The sequence below is a fragment of the Lynx rufus genome, unplaced genomic scaffold (genome assembly GCF_022079265.1).
Source record: "Lynx rufus isolate CCGP_SWC_20201006 ecotype Redwood Valley unplaced genomic scaffold, mLynRuf1.p SCAF_17, whole genome shotgun sequence".
Lineage (NCBI taxonomy): Eukaryota > Metazoa > Chordata > Mammalia > Carnivora > Felidae > Lynx > Lynx rufus.
The window spans coordinates 30,357,396-30,368,025 of NW_025814831.1; positions in this window are offsets into that span (position 1 = coordinate 30,357,396).

A 10,630-nucleotide genomic window follows, 5' to 3' on the forward strand; every position below is an offset into this window, starting at 1 on the left:
AGACAACACCAAATAATCCCAGGAATTTTTTCCAGGCGTCTGACCCTGGGGCAAGACTCGGGGCAGACATTCCTTTCCTCCAGACTTTGCTGGGGCCCTGTGTTGCTGGATTTTGCTCTTTGGAGGGTGCATAGGAGAACATTCAGAGATATCCTAGCGTTGGTGATGGTGGATAAGCATCTAGGACCAGATCCCTCAGTTTCCATAAGACTTTTCTTTGTCCCTCCCCCAGCTGTCCTCCTCAGAGCCACCCCTTCTGAGGGTTTGCTCATGCTGTTCCCTTTCCTCCGAGGCCTTCCTCCCATATCTGTTTGTCCACGTGTGTCTGCCCTTCCCCAAAGGCCCAGCCTCCTCCTGGAAGGAAGCACACCTTTTCTGAGCTCCCAAAGCAAATCCCTGGGCTGAGGGCAGGGCTGGAGATCGGCCCCTCCCTGTCTCTCAAACGCTGGCAGTCCCAGAGATAAAGGAAAGAAAGGAGCTTCCTACTCCTGGTTTTATTGCAAACAAGTATCCAGGGTCAACGTGATTTTCACACATTAAAGACTCCTACCAACCCCCCCAGTTTTTCATGTTCTCAAGCTGCTTAGTTATGTTCCAGGGAGAGGGAGACAGCCAAAAAGGAGAATTCTTAATCTTGGGGAGAGGACCGAGTGCAGAAATGTCTTGGAAATGGAAGAGTCCCTTGGCTCCTTGCTCCGGCAGCACTACAGCCCATATATAACCGTGGGTGAGCTCCCCCTCTCCGTGCGGCTTATCTCTGCCTCACATTCACAGACTCACCAGCCTGGAGTCTCTCTGGATGTTGGCCAAGCCAGTTGGGAATGCATAATAGCTGAGATACGGGATGGGGCGAGCCCGCCATGTCCTTGCACGCTGCCGTGAAGGTCTTCCTTCTCCCCTTCTTTCCCCCCTTCTAGCCTCCTCTGTCATTGGGAGGTAATCTTTGTGGTCCCACTTCCCTAGTATTTGAAAGAAGGGAGATCCAGATTCCATGTTTGCAGGTGACTGTGCTGGTAACTATGGACACCCTGGGGAATGGGAGGGAGGTTTGGGTGAGCAGATTTAGACCAAATGGAGTTTAGCTAGCTGCCATTTTGAAACCTCAGCTGAAGGGTCTTGTGAGCTGAAAACCTTCCCTGTAAGCCCTCCCTCCACCCCAATCCCCTGAGCTCATTTGGGTTTTATGACCAAGATTTTGTCCTTCTGTTTTGCTTTGTGGTAGAAATAGGGATGAGGTCAAGAAAGACCTCGGGAAAGGATTCTAGCCTGATGGGAGCAAGAACTCCTGGGAACTTTGGTGAGGTGTTGGTAGGGATCTGGGCCCTGCCCTGGAGGTGTGGTGGGTGCAGGCTTCTCCTGTTAGTGCTCCTGCTCTGGGAGAGCCTCTGTTTTGGGTGCACAGCTAGGTGCCCCTGGAATCCCTGAGTGGGCACAGTTGCGAAAGCTATCGCTTCCTTTCTGAAGATGTCTTGGGTACTGACAGAATGGATACTTTCCGTTCCATAGACAAACTAGAATTACCAGGGTTTTTTTTTTCTGGTATATTCTTTTCTTTCAGTGTCTTTAATTCATTCAACATTATTCTGGGCAAGTGTCTGTTTCCCCTATGAGTGGTGCAGGATTGATGCATGGGATTGTAATAAAGTCAGATGCTTCTGTTGTTTTATATTTATAAATTAATATTTATAATATTTATAAATTATATTTATAAATTGTGTTTGTGTGCATGCGTGCGTGCGTGTGTGTGTGTGTGAGAGAGAGAGAGGCATTTACTCCAGAGCTAAAGGATGGGAGTGGGGTTAGGTGATACCTTGGTTATGGGAGAAGATGCTGATGATGTTTGTTTCTAGGATGGTTGGGTTGATCTTTATGAACCTTACCACTTTTTGTTTGATTTCATGTTAATATTCATCCCTGTATTAGTCTGCTCAGGTTGCTGTGATACAGGATTGAGTGTCTTAAGCAACAGAAACTTATTGCCTCACAGGCTGAAGTCCAAGACCAAGGTGTTGGCAGGATTCGTTCTTTCTGAGAGCCCTGAGGGAGAGGGCTCTTAGCTTCTGGTGGTTTGCTGGCAGTCTTTGGTGTCCCTTGGCTTTTAGAAGCATCACCTCCATCTCTGCCTTCACATGGTGTTCTCTCTGTGTGCATGCCTCTGTGTCCAAATTTCCTCTTTTTATGAGAACACTAGACATGCTGGATTAGAGCCCATCCTAATTACCTCATCTTAACTAATTACATCTGCAGTGACCCTATTTCCAACTAAGATCACATTGTGAGATATGAGATCCTGGGGGTTAGGGCTTCAACATATACATTTTAGGGGAAGCAATTCAACCCATAACGCCGCCTTCCTTCTTTTAAATAAAGTGTGTGTGTGGTTTTTTTCTTTTCTTTCTTTTTTTTTAATGTTTATTTTTGAAGGAGAGAGAGAGAGAGCATGAACTGGGGGGGGCAGAGAGAGAGGGAGACACAGAATCCGAAGTGGGCTCCAGGCACTGAGCTGTTAGCACAGAGCCTGACACGGAGCTCGAACTCACAAGCTGCGAGATCATGACCTGAGCCGAAGTTGGACACCTAACCAACTGAGCCACCTAGGCATCTTTCCTTTTTCTTTCTTTTTTTTTGAAAAAGACCTCAATAGATGGGAATGCAAGTTGGTGCAGCCACTCTGGAAAACAGTATGGAGATCCCTCAAAAAACTAAAAATAGAACTACCCTATGACCCAGCAATTGCACTAGTAGGCATTTATCCACGGGACACAGGTGTGCTGTTTCAAAGGGACACATGCACCCCCATGTTTATAGCAGCACTATCAACAATGGCCAAAGTTTGGAAAGAGCCCAAATGTCCATCGATGGATGAATGGATAAAGAAGATGTGGTGTATATATATACAATGGAGTATTACTTGGCAATCAAAAAGAATGAAATCTTGCCATTTGGAACTACATGGATGGAACTGGAGGGTATTATGCTAAGTGAAATTAGTCAGGCAAAGACAAATATCATATGACTTCATTCATATGAGGACTTTAAGAGACAAAACAGATGAGCATAAGGGAAGGGAAACAAAAGTAATATAAAAACAGGGAGAGGAACAAAACAGAAGAGACTCATAAATATGGAGAACAAACTGAGGGTTACTGGAGGGGTTGCTGGAGGGGGGATGGGCTAAATGGGTAAGGGGCATTAAGGAATCTACTCCTGAAATCATTGTTGCACTATATGCTAATTTGGATGTAAATTTTAAAAAATAAAAAATAAAATTGAAAAAAAAGTTAAAAAAAAGACCTCAATATAATAAAAAATTCAAAAATTACAGCAGAGTAAACCAGGAAAGTAGATCTAAGCCTCGTTCCCATTCCTATTCCCCATCCTTAGACCGTAGTTCTCCAGTACAGAGCCAACCACTGTTGTCATTTTGTTTTTTCCCTCTATCTTTCTGGAGATGTCTATGAGCATAAATTTATATCTATCCTCCCCCATGTCATTTCAAATAGTTTTTTTGTGAGATAAATAGCATTTCAAATAGCATTTCAAATAGTTGTATTCCAAATGCCCTGTTCTATAACTTGCTTCTTAAATTTAATGGTACATCTTGAGATTATTCCATAGCAATAGCTGTATGTCTGTCTTATTTTTTTAACAGATGCATAGTATTTCATTGTGTAGATTTACCATGATATATTTAACTTTACCTCTTCTGATGGACATTTAGCTCATTTCTGATCTTTGCTGAATGAAAAAAATTTTATATATGTTTCTCTAGCCATCAGTGTAAGTCATCTATACATCTCACTCCTTAAAGTTCTTATATAGTATAGAAATTGAGTACATTTTAAAAGTTTATTTGTTTATTTTGAGAGAGAGTGAGCATGAGCGGGAGAGGGGCAGAGAGAGGGAGAAAGAATCCCAAGCAGGCTTTGTGCTGTCAGCATGGAGCCTGATGCGGGGCTCAAACTCACGAACCACAAGATCATGACCTGAGCCAAAAATCAAAAGTCAGATGCTTAACCAACTGAGCCACACAGGTACCCTTAAATTGAGTACATTTAAGAAATATTTGTTAAGTTCCTATCGTCAACAAATATTTGATATTTCGTTACATTGGTGTATCCATATTTACTCAGCCCAATGACTTGCTCTAAGTCATGAATGAAAATTCTTGCATGTAGCTCTCTAATTTTTTAAAAAAGTGTTTATTTTGAGAGAGAGAGAGAAAGAGAGAGAAAGAGAGAGTGTGCACATACGCATGAATGGGGGGGGGCAAAGAGAGGGGGAGAGAGAATCCCAAGCAGGCTCCATGCTGTCAGTGCAGAGCCTGACATGGGGCTCGATCCCATGAACCGTGAGATGGCGACCTGAGCCGAAATCGAGAGCTGGATGCTTAACTGACTGAGCCACCTAGGTGCCCCTGTAGATGTCTGATTTTGATTGCTCATCTTTGATTATTCTTTAGGCTAGGTTTCTAAAAGTGTCTAGTAACCTGGAAATTGTTAAGGCTCTGGATCTCTTTTGCCAAATTGTGTTCCAGAAAGGTACCAATTTATATCTTTGCCAGCAGAGTGCCCATCTTGCCCTACCAGCATCATTACTAAAACAAACAAAAGACTGCTAATTTGGTAGGTGGACTATGGTAATTCATCGGTTTAATTTTTTTATTTGCTTATTAGCTATTCTTATTTCCTCTTTTGTGGCTTGTTTGTGTCCTTTGGCCTTTAATCTATTAACGTCTTAATGCTTTTTCTATCAGTTTGTATGTTGTCTTTATGTATTAAGGATATTGATTTGTCATAGTTGTCAAATATTTGGCAAACCTGATTCTCACAGTTTGTGGTTTGACTTTTAAAAAGTTCTTTTTAAACCAGCTTAATTGTGGTGTAATTTACATACAATCAAGTGCACTCCTTTTAAAGTATATAGGTCTATGAATGTTGACAAATGTATATATCCATGTAACTGTAACCACAATAGAATATTTCTGTTATTCCCCAAAAGTTCCCTTGTGTCTCTCTGGAGCTCACCCCATTTTTGGTCCCAGGTTTTTGCCACTATAGATTAGTTTTGCTGGCTCTAAAATTTCATATGAATAGAATCATATGATATGACCTTAAAAAAAAAAAGATGTATCCGTGGTATTGTATATAGTAGTAGTTTGTTCCTTTTTATTGCTAAGAATATTGCATTATATGGATATACCACAATTTTTATCCATTTACCAATTGATGGACAATTGGGTTGCTTTTATTTTATTTTATTTTTTATTATTAAAAAAATTCTTTTTAATGTTTATTTATTTTTGAGACAGAGAGAGACAGAGCATGAATGGGGGAGGGGCAGAGAGAGGGAGACACAGAATCTGAAGCAGGCTCCAGGCTCTGAGCTGTCAGCACAGAGCCCGACGTGGGGCTCGAACTCACAGACCGCGAGATCATGACCTGAGCTGAAGTTGGACGCTTAACCGACTGAGCCACCCAGGCACCCCACTGGGTTGCTTTTAGTTTGGGGCTATAATGAGTGAAGCTGCTATGAGCACCTGTGTATAAGTCTTATGTGGACCTATTTTCTCCTCATTTCTCTTGGGTGGATGTTTAGAAATGAAACTGCTCAGTCATATGTCAAGTCCATGTTCTTTTATAAGCAACTGTCATACTCTTTCCGAAAATGGTTGTACCATTTTACTTTTCCATCAGCTTTGTATGAACAATTTGGTTGCTATGTATCTTCACCAGCATTTGCTATTATTAATCTTTTTAATTTTAGCCATTTTAGTTGGGTGTGAGTAGTATCTCATTGTAGTTTTATTTTGCATTTTCCTGATGACTAATGATATTGAGCATATTTTCATGTACTTATCAACATCTGTGTTTGTGAAGAGTCGGTTCAAATCTTTGCCCAGTTGGGAAAAGGGTTGTCTTCTTATTCCTGAGTTGCTAAGGTTCTTTATAGATCCTGGATATAGGTCTTTTGTCACATATATGTAGTATGAACACTTTCAGTTGTGACTTGCCTATTCATCTTCTTAGCAGTGTTTTTGTTTTTATTTTTTATTTTTTTAAATAGATTTTTTATTTTATTTATTTATTTTTTTAGAGAGACAGTGTGTGCAAGCAGGGGAGGGGCAGAGGGAAAAGGAGAGAGAGAGAGAATCTCAAGTGGCCTCTGGGCTGAGCACGGGGCTCATTCCCACCACCGTGAGATTATGACCTAAACCGAAATCAAGAGTCGGAAGCTTAATCGACTGAGCCATCCAGGCACCCCTTGTTTTTGTTTTTAAGTTGTGATAAAATATATATAAAAGTTGCTTTTTTTTGAGAGTGAGCATGAGTGGGGAAGAGGGGCAAAGGGAGAGAATCCTAAGCAGGGTCCATGCTCAGCATGAGAGAGAGAAAGAGAGAGGGCGACAGGGGATCTGAAGCGGGCTCTGCACTGTCAGCACAGAGCCTGTTGTGGGGCTTGAACCCGCCAACCGGGAGATCATGACCTGAGCTGAAATCAAGAGTCGGACGCTCAACCAACTGAGCTACCCTGGTGCCCCATCTGGGGAAGATTTTAATTTTGGCCTTGCCTCACTTGCTGTGTGAAGGTGGCCAGTCTGTGCCCACCTCCAGGACCTCAACTTTCTTCTCTGCTGAATGGGCCTGGTAATATCTGTACCCTTAGCCTCACACAACAAGGAAGGCCAAATAAAATAAGCTAAGTCAAAGAGCGCTGGCAAATATAAAGCAGGACGCAAATATCAATCTTATGAAGGTTATAATTTCATCAAACTGGGGGTGGGAATCTGCTGGCCCAGGACGGGGCAGTGGCGATGGTCATGCAAACTCCACAGGCTGAGCTGCTGAAGAGAAGAGAGGCTGTCGCTGGTGGAGTGGGGCGGGAGTTCAGGGCCTCCGAGCAACATGGCAGAGATGCCCATCCAACCTCCAGGGCTGGAGGCCTTCAAGGTCAAAGTAGGAAAGTTCGAGGGCCCACATGCACTGGGAAAAAGTCTATGTTTAGATTCGGAGGCCTTGGGTTTGAATGTGACTTTCGCCACGTCCAAAACCTCGGGTGAGACATTTAATCTCTTTGAATCTTGGTTTCCTTATCTTTGCAATGTCACATTATACACCCTGGAAATATGGAACTCCTTAGAAGTTCAAACTTGCTATGTCTCTGTGCCTTTGGTCAAACTCCTTCTTCAAGCAGGGCTGGCTTTGAGGAAGGGACAAGAGCCAAGGAATGCAGGGGGGCTCTGGAAGCTGAAAAAGATAAGGAAACAGGTTTTCCCCTCAGAGCCTCCAGAAGGAGCAAGTCCTGCTGGTGACAGCTTAACATTAGCCCTAGTGAAACTGATTTTGGGCTTCTGATCTCCAGAACCACAAGATACATCTGTGATGTCTTCGGTCACTAAGTGTGTGGTAATTTGTTAACAGCAGCAATAGGAAACTAACGCAACTCACTTAAGATTCACTCATGTTGTTGCATGTATGGCTGCATATATCACAACTTGCTTACCCATTTCCCAGTTGGTGAACATTTGGGTTGTTTCCAGGTTTTGGCCGTAATGAGTAAAGGATTATGATCTGAACGTTCATGGATATAGGTCTTCGTGTGGACATATGTTTTCATTTCTCTTGGGCCAGTGCCTAGGAGTAGGATTGCTAGGTCACAAATGTATATTTAACTTTGTAAGAAACTGCCAAACTGCTTTCCAAAGTGGGTGTAACCTTTAGCATTTCCATCAGTGGTGCCTGAGAGTTCCAGTTTATTCTATACCCTTGCCAGTGCTTGGCATTGTCATTCTTTTTAATTTTAGCCATCATAATAGATGTTTAGTGGTATCTCATTGTGATTTTAATTGCATTTTCCTGATGACTAATGATGTTGAACCTTTTTTCACAGGCGTTTTGGCCCATCTGTATTACTTCTTTTGTGAAATGTCTGTTCAGTGCTTTTAGCCATGAAAAAAAATGGGGTCATTTGTCTTCTCATTATTGAGTTTTAAGAGTTCTTTATATATTCTGACTACATGTCCTTTATCAGATATATGTTTTGCCAATATTTTCCCCCAGTCTGTGGCTCGTGTTTCTATTTTCATATTAGTGCCTTTCAAAGAACAGATATTTTAAATTTTGATCCAGTCCAATATATCAATTTTTTGCTTTTATGGTTTGAGCTCTCTGTGGCGTAAGTAACCTTTGCTTAACCCAAGTTCATAAAGATTTTCTTCCAACTGTTATAGAAGTCTTACACTTTTAGCTCTTACATTTAACTGCATGATCCATTTTGAGTTAATTTTTTGATAGGGTGTGAGGTAAGGGTTAAGGTTTTTAAAATTAAAAAAAAAATTTTTTTTTTAAATGTCTTTGGCTGTTTTTGGTATCAGGGTAATGCTGGCCTCACAACATGAATTAGCCTCATGCTAGGTACTGCAGGGAATATAAAGGTAAGATCCAACCCTGGCTGGAATCACACGCAAGCCCAGTGGGATAAAGGCAGAGTTTGACAAGCTCCCTAAGAGTAAAGACGAACGGCTGTTGGCATCCAAAGAAAGAAAGAGTCACGGGCAGCCTTAGAAGAGGTTTCCTGAGGGCAAGGACACTAAAGAAGGGCTTTAGTAGGGCTGCAACATTGCCCAGCTCTGGGGGCACCATTCACATGCTGGTCTGTTGAATGCGGCTCCCTTCAGGGCGTAGGGAATGGAACACGGATGGCACCCACCTGGAGTTGTACAACATAGTGACCCTGTTCAAATAAGTCTAGAGCTCAGAGACTATCAGCTGGTGGAGGTGGGGGAAGGTGGGAGGGGCAGGGAACGATGTTCTAGGTTGGAGGGGGTTCTATTAAACTCATGACTTGTTTTATATAAGCATGCCTTTGTCTCCCCAACTTAAAAATTTTTTTTTAATGTTTATTTATTTTTGAGAGAGAGAGAGAGAGAGAGAGCGCACAAGCAGGGGAGGGGCAGAGAGAGAGGGAGACACAGAATCTGAAGCAGGCTCCAGGCTCCGAGCTGACAACACAGAGCCCGAAGTGGGGCTCGAACTCACCAACTGTGAGATCATGACCTGAGCTGAAGTCGGACCCTTAACTGCCTGAGCCACCCAGGCACCCCAGTCTCCCCAGCTTTTAAACTCCCACTAATCTGCATCCTCCTTGCATTGGATGTGGTGCTGGAGGGCCCAGAGAGGAAGGTGGGAAGGAAGAGGGCCAGCCCTCAGGGAGTGCCCCCCTGCCCCCCCACCCCGTGCTTAGCACCCTGTATACATGATGTCAGTAATCCTCCCACTGACTCTACAACCTTGGCTTCCTTCTCGCCACTTATGCAGATTGAAAAATGAGACTCATAAAGGTGAAATGCCTTGTCCAGGGTCAGCTTCCTGGAGCATCGGAGCTGAGGTTGCTGCTGGCCCCCTGGGGCCTCAGCAGCTTTCTCCCCTGTGCTCCAGGAAAACTTAATTTCTGAGGAAGACGGCACCTGGAAAGAATGGGTGCCGGGGTCAGGGTGGAGGGAGGTCAGGACTAGATATTTGTGAGGGCATTAGTTCTGATTTAGCGGACACGCTTGCAGCACTGTGGGCCGGGCTGTGGCTGACCGGCTGCGTGGTCAGGGTTTGCAAAGCTTCCAAAGATCCTTTTGCTAGAAGGGCTTTAAAAGCTGCAAGCTCTCAGCAGTTTCTATCAGCTGGGATTTTTTTTTTTCCCCTCCAGACTGAATCCTGTCAGGGTTTTACTGGCTTATATGTTCCCAGAACGACCCTACATCTCCCTCACCTGAGCAGCACTGCTCTGTCACCCACACCATTTCCTGTCACCAAATGGCTCCGGAGAGAATTCTTCCCTAGGCCCATCTTTTGGCCCCCAACCTCCCCTCTTCACTCTTTCAACCCCGCCTCCCTGGTTTCTCCAGGAAGTGCAAAGTGGAGCCCATCCCGGACAAAGGAATACCATTTTGATCCCAGATGTGGGGGTTTGTTCTCATTCCTGGTCTCCTATTTTGAACCATTTTCAAAGCCCCTGAAAAACAAGGATACTATGGAGAGGTTCATGCTGTGTCTGGGAAATGGGAGGCACCGTGTAGAAAGTGCCCGATGTCCCGCCAGCCTGTTGATTCCCGTCCCCTGGACCACTCCGAGTGCCCTTGTCCTCAGACCCCTCTCAGGGAGGCCTGCCTTTGGTGTCTTGTCCTGTTTGGTCATTAGGGGCCCTGCCCCTGCCAACTCAGAGGCAAACAGAGATAGGGCCAGGCCCTGGCCGCCCAGCCTCGTGGACAGCATTATACGCTGCTCTGCGTCAGCAGAAAAAGTATCCACCATAACTTGCATTCTAGAGGGCCCTCTCCCCCATCGCCCCGGGGGTTCCTGTCCCCAGCCTGCAAGGCCTCTGTGCCTGGCCAGCCTCGCCCACCAGGCCAGCAGCACTCCAGGAATCCTGACAAGTGCCGCGGGGGTGGCTCTCGGTGACTTCATGGGCGCTGTTCTGGGCTGCTTCTCCTTGCCTCCACCTCCTTCGGGGACTCACTTTCTGAGGATGACGCCCGCGAGCCTCTCCCAGCTACCAAAATACCAGCCCTGCCTCCTGGCCCTGCCAGAAAATGCTTAGCACATTAGCAGGCTTAGCGGCCACAGTTGTAGTCATTTAG